Here is a 21,504-nt window from a genome sequence, read left to right as displayed (position 1 = left end):
GTCTGGTCCACAGTGTCATTCACAGTCGACCGCTTCTTCGCCATTTGTTGCCAGAAATTAAAATCAAAATACTGCACCGAGAGAACCGCCGCAGTGATTCTAACGGCTGTATGTTTGTTCAGCTTTTTGATCCATATTCCAGTTTATTTTCGGTATGAGCCCCGCTATGTTGCCGGTGATATACGATGGGGCTGCCGTACAGTTACGGAATATGCTTCTTCGCCCGCATGGAAGACGTACAAATGGTTCTCCAAACTGTTGGTACCGCTGCTGCCACTGCCGCTGGTACTGCTGTTAAATTCACTGACCGTCAGGCACATTGTACAGGTCAGTCGAATTCGCAGCGCCCTGAAGCGCCGAGTGGACGGTAATATCTGTGATCCCGAGATCAGAAACCGGAGGACTTCAATGATTCTGTTATTTGCCATCTCGGGCAGCTTCACTGCGCTGTGGACACCGGTTACGATACTCGACTTGCGTTTCGAAGTCACGCAGAGTTTTGCGGTCAACGCCACGAGGTCTCTTTATCTCGCGATTAGAATAGCGCTTCTGCTCATGTATCTGAGTTCCTGCACAAACACTTGTATTTATGCTCTTGTCCAGAGGAGGTTCCGGGAGGAAACGAAGAAGGTGATAGCTTATCCATTTATTATTATTGTCCGGTTTTTAAAAAGAAATTAGACCGTCGCGTTGAATCGAAGCTCGTTGCTCGGTTTCTTGCTTTACCGGCCATTTAACTACCCTTCCCATTCCCAAACCGACTTATCTGTCCTTGTCCTCCTCCGTTGTCAGAGAGAGGCCACACGCAGACTGGAGGAACAGCACCTCGTATTCTGCTGGCTTAGCTTAGAACCCAACGGTATGAAGATTGATGTGTAGGAAGGAACTACAGATGTGCGTTCAAACCGAAGACAGACACAAAATGCTGGAATAACTCAGCTGGGCAGGCAGCATGTCGGGAGAGAAGGAATGGGAAACGTTACCCATTTCTTCCCTCCAGAGATGCTCCCTGACCCGCTGCGATACTCCAGCATTTTGTATCTACCTTCGGTATGAAGACTGAATTCTCCAATGTTAACTAATATCCCCTACACCCTCTCTCCCTTTCATGTGCCCCTAACCCGAAACGGCACCCGTTCCTCCCACTATCCCCCCACCCCCATGTTCCCTTCCATCGATATCCCTCCCTCTGGCTTTACATTTCACTCGTCTTCTTTCCACACCTAACAGGATTTTGTCTCCTTTTCATCTTTAGCCGTTATCATTATTTTGAACCATCTGCCAATCGCCCCTCCCCTCACCCCACTGCCCTTCTGAAGGATGTCATTGCAATAGCCGGTCCCAGCATCCTCTCTATTATCAACAGTTCTCTGGCCACTGGCACTGTTCCAACCTGTTTCAAGCACGCGGTGGTCCAGCCCCTACTGAAAAAACCTAACCTAGACCCCACCTTGCCTAGCAACTACAGACCCATTTCCAAACTGCCATTCCTGTCAAAAGTCCTTGAAAAGGCAATTCTAAACCAATTAGTGCCCTACCTACACCAAAACACCATCCTGGAAAGTCTCCAGTCAGGTTTCAGAGCCCACCACAGCACAGAGTCTGCCTTGTTGAAGGTACACAACGACCTGCTTCTCGCCATCGACACCGGTGACTGTGCAATCCTGCTCCTTCTCGACCTCAGCGCAGTGTTCGATACAGTGGACCACTCCATCCTTATTGGCCGTCTCCGGTACGCGGTTGGCATTGATGGCACTGCCCTGAGCTGGTTCGCTTCGTACCTCAAAGATAGGAGTTTCGCCATCAACATAGGCAGTTATTCCTCTGCTCCAGCTAGCCTCTCCTGCGGAGTTCCACAAGGCTCCATCCTAGGCCCCATTCTCTTCTCTCTATACATGCTCCCCCTTGGCCAAATCATTCAAAGGCACGGCATTTCTTTCCACTGCTATGCCGATGACACTCAGCTTTACCTCCCCCTGAAACCCAACAACCAGTCACATTTAAACAGCCTCTTACACTGCCTTGAGGACATAAAATGTTGGATGGCACAGAACTTCCTCCAATTAAATGAGAGCAAGTCTGAGGTCATCCTATTCGCCCTCCCCCCCCCCCCCCCCCCCACTCCATCAAATCGATAACAGGCAGTCTTGGAAGCCTATCCTGCCTAGTCAAACCGCATGTCAAAAACCTCGGCGTGATATTTGACTCTGCATTAAAATTTGATAAGCAAGTCAACGCTGTGGTAAAAGCCAGCTTCTTCCAACTTCGTACCATAGCTAAAATCAAACCTTTCCTCCAATTCGACGACACAGAAAAAATCATTCACGCTTTCATTTCCTCCCGCCTAGACTACTGCAACTCCCTATACACTGGGATCAGCCAATCTTCCCTGTCCCGCCTACAACTGGTCCAAAACGCCGCAGCGAGACTCCTGACGGGTACCCGTATAAAGGGACCACATCACCCCGATTCTGGCCTCTCTCCACTGGCTCCCTGTACGGTACAGAATTAACTTCAAGCTCCTATTCACGTATAAAGCCCTAAATGGACACCCCCCCCCCCCCCCCCCCCACATCAAAAATCTTCTAACCCACCTCTCTAACTCCAGGTCCCTCAGGTCGGCCGACTTGGGGCTACTCACTATCCCGCGGTCTAGGCTTAAGCTCAGGGGTGACCGCGCTTTTGCGGTTGCAGCTCCTAGACTGTGGAACAGCATCCCTCTCCCCATCAGAACTGCCCCCTCCATCGACTCCTTTAAGTCCAGGCTCAAAACCTATTTCTACTCCCTAACGTTTGAGGCTCATTGAGGAGGCGCTGTGAACTGTTTGCGTGCTACTGTATGTTTCATTTTTTCCTTAGTACGTAATCAGATGTACAGCACTTTGGTCAACGTGGGTTGTTTTTAAATGTGCTATACAAATAAAATTGACTTGACTTGACTTGACTCACCCGAATCGACGTAATACTACTGTTGGGAGGAACTGCAGAAGCTAGTTTCTAACGAAGATAGACATAACGTGCTGGAGTAACTCAGCGGATCAGGCAGCATCTCTGAAGAAAAAAAGATGTGACGTTTCGGTTCGGAACTTTTCTTCAGAACGAAAGAAACGTCACCTATTATTTTTCTTCAGAGATGCTGCCTGACCCGCTGAGTTACTGCAGCACTTTGTACCTCTGTAGAAACGTTCCGACACGAAAGGTCACCTATCCTTGTTCTCCAGAGATGCTGCCTGATTTACTGCAGCACTTTGCGTCTATCCACCTCCTACTTGCCAGGCTTTATTCCGGCCCCACGTCTCTTTTGCAGCTTTCTCCCCCTACCACAATCAGTATGGAAGAGAGGCTCGACCGGAATCGTAGTCTATCAATTCCCTCCACAGATGCTGCCTGACCCGCTGAGTTCCATCAGCACGTTGTATTCTGATCCTAAAACATCGCGCTGTTGATTTAAAGCCGAAGGGTTGGATGACCGGCCAGTGTAAGGTTCCAAACAATGTAACCTAATGTTCCATTATAATTTAATCCATTTTTGCCTTGTTGCCATTTTTGCCTAAAAATCAAACGGATTTTTAAAAAAACGGAAAAACCTGGAAATACTCAGCAGGTCGGGCGGGCGGGCCTCTGCGAAGAGAAACAGAGTCAATATTCCAGATAGAAAGACTGCACACCAGATCTTACCAGCAAGTGAGATAGTCGGAAAATCAAAAAATGTCACGGTAGACGCTGAATATCTAAAATAAGAACAATTTTGATTGAATATCTTTGTCCTAAAAGATTGGCTCGGTTTCTATTCTCACAGATGCTGCTTGACCAATATTTCCTGCGTGTTCGGTTTACGTTTTCGTTTCAACATTTGCAGATTTTTGTTTAGATTAATACTTTTCAAATGGCAGTCGTCCAATCTCAGACCTCAGGTTAAAATATGTTACAATCAGATGACAATTTAGCGAGCTTTCAGTACGAATCGCAGAATCGCTGCAATGTACAAAGAAAAGGCAACAAAATGGAGATACACGGAACTGCAGGTGCCACAATCTTGAGCAAAACATAAAATACGAGAGGAACTCACCGGGTCAGGCCACTCTCGTGGAGGGAATGGATAAGTAAGATTTCGCGTCGGGATCATTTTTCAGAATGGAGAGCAATCAGCCCATCGCGTCAATACTGCCCCAAACAACTGTGCTAATCCCACGTAACTGTTGATGGACCCAACCAGACCGGTTAGGGCTCTTCAACTGTTGAAATCTGAAGGGCACAGGATTGTTTCTGAAACGTGGCGACTCTTTGTGTTCTATATCAGAAGTGTACTGTTATTAGAATAAACGGTTGAACATATTTATGCGTGACTGTCGTTATGTAGAGCATGATTTTACTGAGTTAATAGCAAAACAAATAATGTAACTGTATCTATCTACTTGTGACAATAAAGTATCATTGAACCGCTGAGTTTCTGATTACCATCATTTATTGAGTGAATACATGTGTTTATAATTATCCATCTACCAACGTCCTCTCGTTACAGGGGCACGGCTGCACGTTCACTTCTTTGTTTTTCCAAGAGATAACGGGTGGTGTTTAATAATGTTCCTATTTCACAGTCAACTTACAATGGAATTACAAATGATGGCAATGCTCGACAGGTCAGGCAGCATCTATGAAACAAGAAATAGGAATGATGTTACGGACGAAAGTCCTTGGTGAGAACAGGCAGGAGATGGGAATCTCGCCGGAGGGAGGTGCAGAACTTCTTTAAGGCACGGGTATTCCTGGAAAGAGCAGCGACAGTGAATTTAACATTGAAGGAAAAGACGTGAAGCAGTGAAGAATCTGACGACGCCGCTGCGAAATTCGAAACCCTGTTGGGTAAATGGTGAAATGTACTAATAAGAATAGTGCAGGTGAACAATTTACACCGAGCCGAGATGCAGAGAGCTTGAAACGGTAGCGTTGCATTATTGTCTATCCATTAGCATCAAGTACTGGAGATATAATCTGAACAGTGGAAGCCATTATCGCGTGGAAAATCACGAGGGGAATGGATAGGGTGAATGCACATTGTGTGTTACCCAGATTGGGGGAATCAAGAACCAGAGGACATAGGCTTACGGTGAGAGAGGAAATATTTAATAGTAACCTGAGGGGCAACTTTTACACTGAGCCGCTCTTGCGTATATGGAACGATCGGCCAAAGGAGGTAGTAGAATGTTGTACGAACTGTAACAACATTTTAAAGAGCGTAAGAAGGAACTGCAGATGCTGATTGACAGCAAAGATAGACACAGATGCTGGAGTAACTCCGCGGATCAGGCAGCATCTCTGGAGAAAGGGAATAAGTGGGGATTCGGGTCGAGACCTTTCTTCAGATTGGGACACAGGGAAAAGGGCAAGGGCAAATATAGAAAGTAAATGGAACGAATGAATGAAGGAAATATAAAAAACAACGATGCTCAAGGAAATGTGGAACCCACAATGGTCCATTGTTGGTGTGGGGTAGGTGATAACAAGTTGTACAGACTGTGAAACTCAACAGGACGGCAGTGAAACTAGTATGACAACTAGGGTGGAGGAGCAACGGAGAGAGAAGGGATGCAAGGGGTTACCTGAAGATAGATAAATCAATATTCATACCGCTGGGTTGTAAGCTGCCCAAGCGAAATATGAGGCGCTGTTTCTCTACTTTGTATTTGGCCGCACTCTGACAATGGAGGAGGCCTGGAATAGAAAGATCAATGTGGGAATGGGAAGGGGAGTAAACGTGTTTGGCAACCGGGAGGTCACGTATGTCGGGGCGGTCTGAGCGAAGGTGCTCAGCAAAACGATCGCCGAGTTTGCGCTTGGTCTCGCCGATATATGGGAATCCACACCTGAAACAACCGATACAGGAGATGATGTTGCAGTACGTGCAAGTGAACCTCAACCTACGTGCAAGTTTCACCTGAAAGGACTGTCGGGGTCCCTGGACAGAGTCGAGGGAGGAGGTATGGGGTCAGGTGCTGCATCTCCTGTGGTTACAGGGGAAGGTACCTGGGGTGGGGGTTGGTTTGTTTGGGAAGGAATGAGTTAACCAGAGTTGCGGAGGGAACATAGAAACATAGAAAATAGGTGCAGGAGTATGCCACTCGGCCCTTCGAGCCAGCACCGCCATTCAATATGATCATGGCTGATCAACGGGGGATCAGGAACGGGGTACTGATTGAGAATGATCAGCCATGATCACATTGAATGGCGGTGCTGGCTCGATGGGCCGAATGGCCTCCTCCTGCACCTATTGTCTATTGTCTATTGTCAACCAAAATCTGTACCAGTTCCTGCTTTCTCCCCATATCCCTTGATTCCGTTAGTCTTGAGAGCTATATTTAATTCTCTTTTGAAAACATCCAGTGAATTGGCCTCCACTGCCTTTTGTGGCAGAGAATTCCACAGATTCACAAATATCTTGTTGAAAAAGTTTTTCTTCATCTCAGTCCTAAGAAGCCATCCCCTTGTTCTTAAACTGTGAACCGTGGTTCTACACTCCCAAAAAAAATCGGGAACATTTTTCCTGTATCTACCCTGCCCAATCTCTTAAGAATTTAATATGTTTCTATAAGATCCCCTCTCATCCTTCTAAATTCCAGTGAATATAAGCCCGATCGACCTATTCTTTCAACATATGTCAGTCCCGCCATCCCGTGTATTAACCTGGTGAACCTATGTTGCACTCCCACAATAGCAAGAATGTCCTTCCTCCAATTGGGAGACCAAAAATGCACACAATACTCCAGCCGTGGTCTCACCAGGGCCCTGTACAAATGCAGTAGGACCTCCTTCCTCCCATATTCAAATCTTCTCGCTATGAAGGCCAACATGCCATTTGCTTTCTTCATTGCCTGCTGCACCTCTATGCTTACTTTCAGTGACTGATGTACAATGACATCCAGGTCCCCTTGCACCTCCCCTTTTCCTAAACTGACACCATTCAGATAACAATCTGCCTTCTTGTTCTTGCCACCAAAGTGGATGACTTCACATTTGTCCACATTATACTACATCTGCGCACTCACCCAACCTATCCAAGTCACCCTGCAGCCTCATAGAGTTCTCCTCGCAGCTCACACTGCCGCCCAGCTTTGTGTCATCCACAAACTTGGAGATGTTACATTTAACATTTTCACCCAGAGTGTTGTAAATCTGTGGAATCCTGTGCCACGGAAGGCAGTGGATGCCAATTCACTGGATGTTTTCCAGAGAGAGTTAGATTTAGCTCTTCGGGCTAAATGAATCAATGGATATGGGGAAAAGCAGGGACGCGGTGCTGATTTTGGATAATCAGCTATGATCGTATTGAATGGCAGAGCTGGCTCGAACATCTGAATGGCCTACTCCAGCACATATTTTCTATGTTGAACCATATTGTATTATTAAATCAATCAAAACATTCAAGGCATTTCCACTGTGAGCTCTCTGCAGTCTCTTATAAAATAAACCTAAAACCGGAATATTCTGTAAGCACATCTGCACTTCCCAGAATAGCGGAATAGTAGAGCCATCGAGTCATAGATTGATACAGCGTGGAAACAGGCCATTCGGCCCAACTTGCCCAAGCCGGCCAACATGTCCCAGCTACACTAGTCCCACCTGCCTGCGTTTGGTCCATATCCCTCTAGACCTGTCCTATCCATGCCACTGTCTAACTGTTGCTTAAATATTGGATAGTTCCAGACTCAACTACCTCCTCAGGCAGCTTGCTCCATACACCCACCACCCTTTGTGTGAAACGTTTACCCTCAGATTCCTATGACATTGTTCCCTTCACCTTCAACCAATGCCCTCTTGTCCTCGATTCACCTACTCTCGGAAAGGGACTCCGTGCATCTACCCGATCTATTGATCTGCGGCACGGTGGCGCAGCGGTAGAGTTGCTGCCTTACAGCGAATGCAGCGCCGGAGACTCAGGTTCGACCCTGACTACGGGCGCCGTCTGTGCGGAGTTTGTACGTTCTCCCCGTGACCTGCGTGGGTTTTCTCCGAGATCTTCGGTTTCCTCCCACACTCCAAAGACGTACAGGTATGTAGGTTAATTGACTGGGTAAATGTTTTTTTTTAAATTGTCCCTAGTGTGTGTAGAATAGTGTTAATGTGCGGGGATCGCTGGGCGACGCGGACTCGGTGGGCCGAATCTAAATCTAAATCTAAATCTCATGATTTTATACATCTCCATAAGATCACCGCTTATCCTCCTGCGCTCCAACGAATAAAGTTCCAGCCAACTCAACCTCTCCCCGTAGCTCAGATCCTCTAGCCCTGGCAATATCCTCGTAAATGTTCTCTCTACCCTTTCCAGCTTGACAACAGCGTTCCTATAACATGGTGCCCAAAACTGAACAAATTACTCTAAATGCTGCCTCACCAACGTCTTATACAACTGCAAAATGGCTTCCTAACTCCTCTACTCAATACTCTGACTGATGATGGCCAATGTACCAAAAGGCTTTTTGACCACCCTATCTAGCTGCGACTCCACCTTCAGGGAACCATGCACCTGCACTCCAAGATCCGTGTGCCTGCCACACTCCCCAGAGCCCTACCATTCACTGTGTAGGTCCTGCCCATGTAAGACTTTCCAAAATGCAACACCTCACATTTCTCTGTATTAAATTCCATCTTCGCCGTCGCCCCGCGCCGAAAACGCTGTGTTGCAATCGGCGGGTCGAATCTGCCGGCAGAAGCCATGGCTCTGGAACTCCGGCCCGGTCAGACCGTGTAGGTCCATCCGCATAGAAGACTTCTGAGGCTGAATTTGCGGGCCTGTATCTCATCTCCGTTGCGACGTTGACTGGACATTCCGGTTCCCATCGACTCGGCGCGGCAGTGCGCGTAGGACAGCGGGGTTCGGGGCTTCTCACAGCCGACCGCGATTTCAGGAGATTCCCGGCAGCGGTACATACACGCGGTTGGTCACCAGTTGACGATTCGCGGCCCGATCAGAGCGCCGCCGCCACTTCGCGTGTCCCCGAACCCCGCGCTGCTGCCGCCGAGCTCCCCGCCGACGCCCCCGTGCTGAAAACCCAATGTTGCAATCGGCGGGTCAAATCTTCCGGGAATCTGACGGAATCGCGATAGCCGAGATAGAGCCCTGCAAATTCGGCGTTGAAAGTCGGCTATGGGGATGGATCCACCCGGTCCGGCCGGGCCTGAGTTCCATAGCCCTGGATGCTGGCGGCAGATGCGACCCGCCGACAGCAACATTGCGTTTTCGACACGAGTCGTCAGCGGTGAACTCTGTGGGCGCTGCACGGTGTTCGGACACACCTGAAGAGCCGGCTGCGCCCCGACCGGGCCGCGAATCGTTAACTGGTGACCGGCTGTGTGAGTGTACCGCTGCCGGGAACCTGCCGATATCGCGGCTGACTGGAGACACACGGCGACCCCGCTATCCGACGCGGAATACCGCGACGAGTCGATTTGTACCGGAATGGCGAGCATAAGCCGCCGCGGAGCCGAGATACAGGCCCGCAGATTCCGCCTCGGAAGTGGTCTGTGAGTACAGATCCACCCGGTGTGGCCGGGCTGGAGATCCAGAGCAGATTCGACCCGCGCGGGGCGTCGGCGGGGAGCTCGGCGGCTGCAGCGCGACTCGTCAACCGAATCTGCGGGTCTGTATCTCGGCTCCGCGACGGCGTAGGTTGGACGTTCCGGTGGACATCGACACGTCACGGCCATCCGCGCCGGACAGCGGGGTCGCCGGGCTCCCCCGATTTACCGCGATTGCGGCAGATTTCCCGGCAGCGGTACTCACGCGGTCGGTCACCAGTTGACGAGTCGCGACCGGATCGGGGCCCCGACGACTCTTCGGGGTTTCCGGACCCCGCGCTGTCCCCGCCGGAGCTCCTCGCCGACGAACCCCGCGTCCAAAACGCAACGTGGCAATCGGCGGGTGGAATCTGCCGCCTGCGGACGTGTCTCTGGAGCTCCGGAAACCCGCACTCCCGGCGCGTCCGTTCCCAAGGCCGACTCCACATGCGCACTTTGCGGGTCCGTATCTGGGATCCGCGGCGCTCTGGGAAGGCCGTTCCGGTTAGCGGCTCGTTGGCCCGCGTCGGACGGCGGGGTCGCCGTGAACTCCCGGGTTACCGCGACATCGGCAGATTCCCGCCAGTGTTACACTCACGTGGCCGGTCACCAGATGATGAGTCGAGGCCCGTTCGGGCGCTGCCGACTCTTCATGTGCCTCTGAAAACATGTGCTCCACCCGCCGATCTCCCCGCCGACGAACCGGGCTGAAAACGCAAATGTTGTATTCGGCGGGTCGGATCTGCGGTTTGCGGCCGGGTCTCTCGAGCGCGGGCCGGGACACACCAGACGGATCCGTTCCCATAGACGACTTGCGATGCTGAATCTGCGGGCCTGTACGACTGCTCCGCGGCGGCCTAGGCTGAATGTTACCGGGCCCATCTACTCGTTGCGACAGCCCGCGTCGGACAGCGCGGTCCCGGGCTCGCCCAGTTCACCGCGATTTCGGCAGAGTCCACGGAAAGGTGCAGTCACCGGACAGGTCGCCGGTTGACGGGTCGCGGCCGCTCGAGGCGGTGCCGACTCTCCAGGTGTTTCCGATCACCGCGCTGCAGCCGCCGAGCTCCCCGCCGGCGCCCCGGGCAGATAATGCACGGTTACAATCGGCGGGTGGAATCTGCCGCCTGCGGTCGCGCTCGGCAACTCTGGCCCGACCACACCTGACGGATCCGACCCAAAGCAACTTCCGATGTCGGATTTGCGGGTCCGTATCTCGGCTCCGCGGCAGCCAAGGCTACCGGTCCAGTATCCTACGACGCGTCGCGGCGACCTACGTCGGACAGCGGGATCGCCGTGCGCTCCCTGCCGACCGCTATTCCAGCGGATTCCCGGCAGCGGGACGCGCACGGGGCCGGTCTCCAGTTGACGAGTTGCGACCCGATCCGCAAACCGCCGACTCCTCGGGTTTCTCTGAACACCGCGCCGCACCCGCCCAGCTCCGCGCCCACACCCTGGGCCCCAAATGCAATGTTGCAATCGGCGGGTCGAATCTGCCGCCTGCGCCCGAGTCTCTGGATCTCCCGCCCTTTGCAGACCTGGTGGTTTATCCCCATTGCCGACTTCCGAGGCCGAATGTGCGAGGCTGGATCTCCGCTCCGCGGCGGCGTAGCCTCGACGTTCCGGTACCCATCGACTGTCGCGACAGTCCACGTTGGAGAGCGGGGTCGCCGGGCTGCCCCGATTTACCGTGATTTCTTCAGATTTCCCGGCAGAGGTTTAGTCGTGTGAGGGTTAAACAGGGAATCTCAGCTAGAATGTAAAATGGAATTACCAGTTACATTAGCAGCGCTGCGTTCCACAGCCCCTGAAAACAACATTCAACCACAGTTTTCCAGACAGTGGGAGACACTGTCTGCACCTGTCCGTGTCAGGGGACTCGCGTTGCCTGGGAACGTCGCCTTTCTCAGGCCATTCTATGGGAAAGTGTAGCGTTGGTGAACCAAACACAGCAGCAATAGTGGGGTCGACCTCCCGCGCCGCTGCCGCTAGTAGCGCAGAAACGTTGCAGACAAGGGGGGCTTATGGTGGGGTCGGGGAGGGGCAGTGGCGCGGTCCGCTCTGGTGAGAAATGCCATAAAGGATGGAGTTGGCGGCCTTTCGGGGAGAGAGCCCCAGCCTTGGGCCGTGTGGCGGACGGTGCCGGGTGATGGAGAACAGAACCATCCTGCGGGGTTTATGGGAGTGTGGGGTGCGGATGGAGGAGTGGGGGTTTAGGGGGAGTGCGGGGGATGGGGTGGGGGTGGTGCAAAAGGAGTGAGTGGTGCGGGGGTGGGGGGGGTCAGGGTTGTGCGGGAGTGTGGGTTCTGGGTGTGTGCAGGGTGCGGTGGTGCACGGACGCGTTGCAGGTGGTGATAAGCCGGTGGGAACGTGCAGAGGTCGGTGCGGGGCCGTGCGGGGTCGGGGAGGTGCGGGGTGAGGGCAGTGCGGCGTCTGTGGGACTGATGGGTCGGGGGAGTTGGGCCGCGCCGGGTATCTCGGACATTTACCCGGTGAGTCGCTGCCCTTCGGGAGTTGCTTCTGAAGGTGCCCTACATTTGCCAACAGGAACGGACAGAGGGCACCGGACCCCCGCACCCCCCTCACCCCATTCCTCCGTGAATGGACAGGACGTGAATCCCTCGAATTCTCTGCCAGAGGTCACGGTGGAGGCGTCAGGTCACAGAGTCAAGGCGGAGATTAACGGTTCGTTAGACTGAAGCGATCGCGGAGTAGGAGCAGAGCGGATAGAGGCTGAGGCCAAGGTTGGATCAGCCATATTGTTACTGAACGGATGGCAGCTCGTTGTGATGTTAATAGAGTCCATGGATTAACAGCCGCCTGAGTTTTATTCCGGGAGAGATGTAGACTGGAGCGGGTGGGGCGACGGGAGGGGCCTGTGTGGGAGGAGTTGTCCAGGTGCTGCTGTTAATGGGCTAGCGGGGGGTAGTGGGGGCGGGGAGTGCGTGGTGGGGGTGGGGGAGTGGGGAGTGGGTAGTGGGGGCGGGGAGTGTGCGGTGGGGGTGGGGGAGTGGGGAGTGGGTAGTGGGGGCGGGGAGTGTGCGGTGGGGGTGGGGGAGTGGTGAGGGGGTTGTGGGGGAGGGGGTAGTGGGGGCGGGGAGTGCGTGATGGGGGGAGTGGGAAGGGGGTAGTGGGGAGGGGGTAGTGGGGACGGGGAGTGCGTGGTGGAGGTGGGGGAGTGGGGAGGGGGTTGTGGGGGAGGGGGGTAGTGGGGGCGGGGAGTGGGCGGTGGGGGAGTGGGGGCGGGGAGTGGGGAGGGGGTAGTGGGGGCTGTGATTGCGCGGTGGGCGGTGGGGGAGGGGGTAGTGGGGGCGGGGAGTGGGGAGGGGGCTATGGGGCAGGAGAGTGTGCGGTGGGGGAGTGGGGGTGGGGTAGTGGGGGCGGGGAGTGCGTGGTGGGCGGTGGGGGAGTGAGGAGGGGGTTCTGGGGGAGGGGAGTGCGCGGTGGGCGGTGGGGGGAGTGGGGAGGGGGTTGTGGGGGAGGGAGTAGTCGCGGCGAGGGGAAGGACGAGGAGGAAGTGAGTGCTCGATAGTCCCGGTACTCAATGAGCCACGGACGCGCCCTCACCACCCGGTCGCCCTGACAGCGCTGCCCGGCTGCGATGGCGATGGTTCGGCGCCGTGGACGGGACTGCCCGGGGAAGGACAGGCGGGTGAAGAGGGACCGGTCGTGCTTGGCCACGCGTCTGGGGAGCTGTGTGCGGGAGACACGGAGAGAGTGTCCCACACACCGGATCCCACTCTTTGCCTTCTGCCATTCGGACAATCTTCGATCCATTCCAGTACCGTCCCAGTAACAGCGTCGGCTCCCATGTTGTTGAGAAGCTTTGCCCGCGAAGCAAAGGGCAGTGAATGAGACGGCAGTTGCTGGAATGTCCAACACAAACAGAAGACAGGAAAACAGCAGCGGGTCAGGCTACATTTGTCACCAGTTCTGATGAGGGAATTATCCAACCCGTTGATTTACACATTACACCTCCCCAGGTGCTGCCCGACCCGCTGAGTTCTTCCAGCGCTCCGTGTTTATCTGCTGTATCTTGCTGCATATCTGGTGCAGTACCAGCCGCGCCCACCCGGTGGCAGCATCCTCCGGCATCGCGCCCTCCTCAGCATCAGCCCTGTCAAGGCCGAGAGATTTCCCACCGCTCTCTCCGCTTTGTCCCAACATCCCCGTTACATTCTTCACCTCCCTGTCTACTGTGGTCTAGCATTCATAGTCCGTTAGGCTACAGGTCCTGTATCCGAGGCCCCTCTGTTCCTCAACACCCCCAGGGCCCCTACCTTCATTTGACCTCACTTTGCACTCTTTAGTATTAAATTCCATTTCCATTCATGTGCCCAAGTTACTCGCCAATAGTTACATTTCTCCACCCTGAGACCATCCTCAATAGAACTGTTTATCGCGTCATCTGCCACTTTACTAATATCACCTTCTCTTCATCGAAGTTGTTCACGTACATAAGAAGCGCCGTGGGCCGCACGTAACTAACTACATGTAGGTGGGGATTAAGGACCATATAATACTAGTGAGACTTCCTTCCTCCAGACCCAAGGTGGCACAGTGGCGCAGCGGGAAGAGCCGCTGCCTCACAGAGCCAGCGATTCTGGTTCAATCCTGACCTCGGGTACTCTCTGTGTGGAGTGTGCACGTTCTATCTGTGAATGAATGAATGAATGAATGAATGAGTGAATGAATGAATGAATGAATGAATGAATGAATGAATGAATGAATGAATGAATGAATGAATGAATGAATGAATGAATGAATAAATGAATACTTTATTGTCACAATGACAAGTCAGAGTGATAGTCTTTGTTTTGCATACCCAAGGTCTGTAAAGAGTCGCCTCATAAAGGGCGTAGACAAAGTTATAAAGTATCCCACGCCGGGTCCGCCTTTTCTTTCCCTCCCCACACTGCCGCTCCCACAAGCCGGGTCCCTTGTCCCCCCCCCCCCTCTCGGCGGTTCCCCACGCCGGGTCCTCCATTGCTCTGATCGCATGTGTTTCTCCGGGTGGTCGAACCTCCTACCGCAACCCAAAGATATGCAGGTTTGCAGGTTAATCTGCACTCCATATGTTGCTCCTCGTTTGCAGGGAATGGTCGACGAAGTTGTAACATTGAACGAGTGCGAGCGGGTGATCGATGGTCGTTGTGGTCTCAGTGGGTGGAAGAGCCTGTTTCCATTCTGTATCTCTCTTTACAAACAAACCCCAGGTCCTCTCGTAATGAAGGTCAATGTTTCACACGCCCCGAGTGCCCACTGTACCCGCCTGTGGGTTTCATGTGACTTGTGCACAAGGACATCCAGGTCCCTCTGAATATCAACACCGTACAATCTCTCGCCGTTTAACAAGATGCGCGGGTTCTCTGTTTCTCTCGACACACAGCAGGGCTTTTGTGTCCACCGCGTTCATGTTGGCCGTTCAGCGCCCATCTACACTAGCGTGATTATCAGCAATTAAAGTGCACATTTGGGTACATTTAGAATGTGGGGGAGTCTTTGCCTCCAACAAAGCGCGTTCCGGATCACAACACCCAATGTCGATCTGACCACTTTTACACCCCTTATGCCTCACCTTTAAACTGATGCCCTCTGGTATTACACATATCGGTTCTGGGGTGAGGTCTCTCGCCAACTATCAACACCCATGTTATTCTGTACTTTTACAGCACGGAACCAGCTGAACACAGTGGGTCTTGACCCGAAACATCGCCCATTCGTCCTCTCCGGAGATGCTGCCTGCCCCGCTGAGTCACTCCAGCACTTTGTGTTTTTTTTTAAAAACATGCAGGACAAGAACAGTGCAAACCATCTTGCCCATTCTCGGCGGGCACAGATATTGATTAGAATTGTATTGGGTCGTGTTCACAATTACCATTATACCCGGCACCCGTGCCACTCATGTGCCCCCCGGGCGTTATCCCTTCCCTCATTTGAGGGGCGTCTCCACCACACTCTGCCCCCCAATGTCCAGCAGCGGAGGGACCCGAGTCGGTCGTTCGACCCCACAGAGTCTTGGCGTTGGCTCCACCAAGATTCAGTGGGTCCCTCAGCACGTACTCCTGCAGTCTGCAGCGGGCCAGTCGGCAACATTCCCCGACGGACAGCTCGCTCCGCTGGGAGGTCAACAAAGCTCGGGCAGACCAAAGAGCGTCTTTCACCGAGTTAATGAGCTTCCAGCGGCATTTCACGTCCGTCTCTCAACGTGTCCTTGGGAACAGCCCGTAAATCACAGTCTTATATGACGGAGCTGTTTGGAATAAACCGGGACAGGGATCCTTGCAAACTTCTCCAGACCCTCTTTGTAAATCCACACTCTGCGAAGAGGTGGGCAACCGTCTCCCGTCTATAGCAGCCGTCCCGAGGGCAGCGAGCGCTGGTAGTGAGGTTCCGACGGTGCAGGAACCATCTGATATTTAACTTTTTTTAAATTTAAAAATACTTTATTCGAAAACAAAAACAAACATACAAAGTGCATCTCGATAAAATCAAAAGCTCCCCGTATTGGCAGTTTACAAACAAACATTTATTAAATTAAAATTCCACCAACTTTGTCAATAATACATTCGACTCCAGCGGCGACCATCAAATGTGGTTTTATAAAACTGCCACAGGACTTCCCAACCCTGATAATCAAAGCCGCAACCGACGTAGGGAAACGGACCATGTAGGGAAACGGACCCGACCTTATGTACGCGGAGGGGGTCCCGTGTGCGAGGGGGCGCGCTCCGTGTTCGTGAGTCCCGGGTGGCTGCTCGTGTACGGGCGCCGGATCCCGGATTGGCGAGGTTTCGTGTATCGGGGAGACTGGAGGTTGTGGCCGGGCCGGGACTCCGGAGTCGCGGGCTCCCTGTACCCGACCCACCGCCGCCACCGCCCCCACCCACCGCTCCCTACGCCCCGCTCCCCGACCCGCCTCCACCGCCCGCTCCCCGCCCCCGCTCCCCGCCCCCCGCCCCGTGGGGAGTGCCCGTGTCGGGGCCTCTATGTCTGTGGGTCCGTGTCAGCGAAGTGAAGGGGGTGGGGGAGCTGTATCCACAGCGGAGACTCTAGGAGATGGATCTGTGTCCGGGGTGCTGGGCTCGGTGAGAGGGCGGCGGGTGGGGTATTCGTGTCGGGGGAGCGAGGGTTCGGTGTCGGGGAGGAGGCGCGGGACGTGGCCGGTGAATTGGGTTTGGTGGTGGAGAGACAGGCGGGATGTTGGCGATCGGGGGACGGCCCAGGAGGGGCTGTTCGTGCACGGGGGCCGGGGCCGTGTGACGCCAGGTCCTGGCGGATGGGAGAGCAGCAGTGATTAGCTCTTTTAAACAAGAATAAAGACGCTTGGACATGTACAGGGGTGGGATAGATTTAGAGGGATGTGGGCCAAAGGCGGGCAGGTGGGACGAGTGTAGATGGGGCATGTTGGGCGGCGTGGGCAAGTTGGGCCGAGGGGCCTGTTTCCACGCTGTGTGACTCGTTGCCTCTCTAACAAGACACATAACTTAACCCTGATGTAATTAGACAGGGAAACGACAGACGGACCGGCGTTGTGGGGGTGGGGAGTGTACCGGTGATGTGGGTCAGCTGGTAACATGGGCAGGGCAGGGGCGGGGGGGAAATGAGTCCCGGTCAGTGCGAACATATACGCTCTGAGAGGAGCAGTAAGGGGCGGCCACACGCGGTGAATGATGGGGAAGAAACATAGAAAATAGGTGCAGGAGGAGGCCATTTGGCCCTTCGAACCAGCACCGCCCTTCATTGTGATCATGGCTGATCGTCTACAATCAATAACCGTGCCTGCCTTCTCCCCATACCCCTTGATTCCACTGGCCCCCAGAGCTCTATCTAACTCTCATTTAAGTTCATCCACTGCCCTCTGTGGCAGAGAATTTCACAAATTCACAACTCTCTGGGTGAAAACGTTTCTTCTCATCTCAGTTTTAAATGGCCTCGCGCTTATTCTTAGAATGCGTCCCCTGGTTCTGGACTTCCCAACATTGGGAACATTTTTTCCTGCATCTAGCTTGTCCAGTCCTTTTATGATTTTATACGTCTCTTTAAGAAACTTCTCTCATCCTTCTATACTCCAGTGAATACAAGCCCAGTCTTTCCAATCTTTCCTAATATGACAGTCCCGCTATCCCAGGGATTAACCTCGTGAACCTACGCTGCACTGTCTCAATAGCAAGGACGACCTTCCTCAAATTAGGAGAACAAAACTGCACACAATACTCCAGATATGGTCTCACCAGGGCCCTATACAACTGCAGAAGGACTTTGCTACTGTACTCAAATCCTTTCGTTATGAAGACCAACCTGCCATTAGCTTTCTTCACTGCCTGCTGTATCTGCACGCTTACTTTCAGTGACTGGTGTACAAGGTCACCAAGGTCTCGTTGCACTTCCCCGTTACATAACCTGACGCAATTGAGATAATAATCTGCCTCCTTATTTTTGCCGCCAAAGTGGATAACCTCACATTTATCCACATTATACTGCATTTGCCACGCATCTGCCCACTCACTCAACCGGTCCAGGTCACCCTGCAACCTCCTAACATCCTCTTCGCAGTTCACACTGCCACCCAGCATTGTGTCATCCGCAAACCTGCCAGTGTTAAATCTAATTCCATCATCCAAATCATTAATATATGTTGTAGATTGTCCCGGGGAGTATTGGGGAGCGGGGAGATCTCGGGGTACTCCATGAAGCGGCAGCTCAGATCGACAAGACGATCCTGTCCCCTGACCCTGACACACACGGTGAATGCAGGGGTCCCGGGGAGTATTGGGAGCGGGGAGATCTCGGGGTACTCCATGAAGCTGCAGCGCAGATCGACAAGATGGTCCTGTCCCTGACCCTGACACACACAGTGCTCATGTCGCCCTCATCGGCCGCGGCGAGGGAACCAGGAGCCCGGGAGACCGCTGGGAATGTGAGCGAATCACAGAGAGTGCTGGAGGAACTCCGCGGGTCAGGCAGCGTCTGTGGAGGGAATGGACCGGCGAGGTTCCGGGTGGGTTCAGTCTGAGGAAGGGAGGGGTGGGTAAAGCTGAGAGAACCTGCCCCAGGGTCAGAGGCGGGCAACTGATCAGGGGGAGCAGAGAAGCGGCCGCGCCGTTAAACCAGTCCGCCGTTGCGGAGTTCGCAGAAGACGTCACCGGCACTTAGTGTAGATTAATGTAGTTTATTGTTATCACCTGTACCGAGGTACAGTGAAAAGATCTGTTGTGCCGCGCTGGTCCAGTGAGCGGAAACACTGTCCGTGATTACAATCTAGCCGTCCACAGTGTACAGATACAGGAGACATGTATCATGTTAAATGCAGGATAAAGAGCGATTAAAGATGGTCCGAGGGTCTCCGATGAGGGAAGATGGGAGGTTATGACGGCTAATTGGTGATAGATGGTTCAGTTGCCTGATAACAGCTGGGGTGAAACTGTGCCTGAATGTGGAGGGGCGCGTTTTCACACTTCTGTCCCTCTTGTCCGATGGGAGAGGGGAGAAGTGGGATTGGACGCGCTGGTCCAGGACAAGTTGCTGTGATGTTTACTGCTCAGTACTTGAAGTTTACAAACTCCGGCGCTGTCAATGTCCACCGGGGTGTGTGGACCGCATCGCTTCCTGAAGTCGATCACTGTCTCCCAGACACGTTACAATCTCCCGCTCCGTTCTCCAGCGCTCCGGGTTCAGTAGTTTAGAGATACAGCGCGGAAACAGGCCCTGTCGGCCCACCGAGTCCGCACCGACCAGCGATCCCCGCCCACTAACACTATCCTGCACCCACTAGGGACAATTTACAATTTTACCAAGCCAATTAACCTGCACACATGTACGTCTTTGCAGTGTGGGAGGAAACCGGCGATCCCGGAGAAAACCCACGCAGGTCACGGGGGAACCTACAAGCTCCGTACAGACAGCAGCCGTAGTCAGGATCGAGCCCGGGTCACCGACGTTGCGAGGCAGCAACTCGACCGCTGCGCCACCGTCCGCGATCTCCCCGGTCACGGATGTTCCCGGCACCTTCCCCAACCCCCTCCCACCACGGCGTGTCCCAGTGGGCCCACCCTCCCAATGCCCGTGACCCCCCACCCTCCCAATGCCCGTGACCCCCCACCCTCCTAATATCCGTGAGCCCCCACCCTCCCAATGCCCGTGACCCCCACCCTTCCGATGCCCGTGACCACCACCCTCCCAATGCCCGTGGCCCCACCTTCCATCCCCCCTCACCACCACAAGCAGCCACGGACAGGCAGCTGGAGAACACACTGGCCTTTATTGAACATTTATGTCGCGACAGTGAAGCAGAACACGCCCCCCAGCAAAGAATCACATTCCCAGACCACCCCCACCACCCCCCAGCAAAGAATCATATTCCCTGATCACCCCCCGCCCCCCCGAGCAAAGAATCACATTCCCTGATCACCCACCCCCCCCCCCCCCCCCCCCCCACAGTCCACGGGTGGATATGTCGCCTCAACGCCAGGAACCCCTCCCTCCCACTCCGCCCCCCGACCGGCTCCGGGCCTCGGGTCAACCAGCGCTGCAACGCTCCAGCTGTGATTGGCACCGAGATGTTGATCGGGACTGTTCCCCACTGAACCCCGTCATTGCAGGAACATTATGGGAAGCAGCAGCCCCTCCCCCCCCCCACCCCCCCAGTGCAGTCAGTAAATGAGCAGCGACCCAGAGAGACAAGCGCAAAGTCCAAATTACATAACCAGCTGTGGATGCGCTCATTGCTCACCGCCATCACTCCCACGATTACAGTCCCCCGCCCCCCCCCCCCAAAGCAGAAACCCCGCAAACTTGTCCCGCTCTCCACCGACGCTCCTGACCGGCGGCGGGACACGGCGGCCCTGGGGGAGAGAGAGAGAGAGTTGGTCACAGAGCGACGCCAGCCCACCCGTGTAGCAGTAATACCGACCCCCGCCCCCCCCACCGGGAATAAAACCACCCACTCCCCCAGCACCCACAGGACAGCCCAGCACAACAACAGGCCCTTCGGCCCACACTGTCTGTGCCGACCGTGCCGCCAAGACCAACTATCTGCCCGCGCGTCACTCCCCCCCCCCCCCCCCCGCTCCCCGCATCTCCACGCGTCCATCCAAAAGCCTCTTTAATGCCACTGTCGTGTCTGTGTCGCCCCCACCCCCTCAATTATCAGCAATAAACCCACCCCACCCCGGAATAACTGCCCCCCCCGGAAACACCCACCCCTCCCCTTACCGGATATAATACACACAACACACACCACTGGCATATCCCCCCCCCCACACACACCACTGGCATACCCCCCCCCCCACCACCACTGGGCATATCCCCCCACACACACACACACCACTGGCATATCCCTCCCCCCACACACACCCACTGGCATATCCCCCCACACACACACCACTGGCATATCCCCCCCCCACACACACACCACTGGCATATCCCCCCCCCCCCCACACACACACCACTGGCATATCCCCCCCCCCCCACACACACACACTGCATATCCCCCCCCCCCCCACACACACACCACTGGCATATCCCCCCCCAACACGACACACACACCACTGGCATACCCCCCCCCACCACACACCCACTGGCATACCCCCGCCCCACACACACACACCACTGGCATATCCCCCCCCCACACACCACTGGTATATCCCCCCTACACACACACCGCAGGCATATCCCCCCCCCCCCCACACACCACTGGCATAACCCCCCCCACACACACACACCACTGGCATATCCCCCCCACACACACCACTGGTATATCCCCCCTACACACACACACCGCAGCATACCCCCCCCCCCCCCACACACACCACTGGCATATCCCCCCTACACACCGCTGGCATATCCCCTCCACACACAACACACACCACTGGCATATCCCCACCCCCGCACACACACTACACCGCAGACCCCTCCCCCCACGGGATGTATCTCCCGCCCTCGCAACGGGGAATT

This window comes from Rhinoraja longicauda, chromosome 19 (assembly GCF_053455715.1).
Source record: "Rhinoraja longicauda isolate Sanriku21f chromosome 19, sRhiLon1.1, whole genome shotgun sequence".
In the NCBI taxonomy this organism is placed as follows: domain Eukaryota; kingdom Metazoa; phylum Chordata; class Chondrichthyes; order Rajiformes; family Arhynchobatidae; genus Rhinoraja; species Rhinoraja longicauda.
This window is presented reverse-complemented; position numbering follows the sequence as displayed.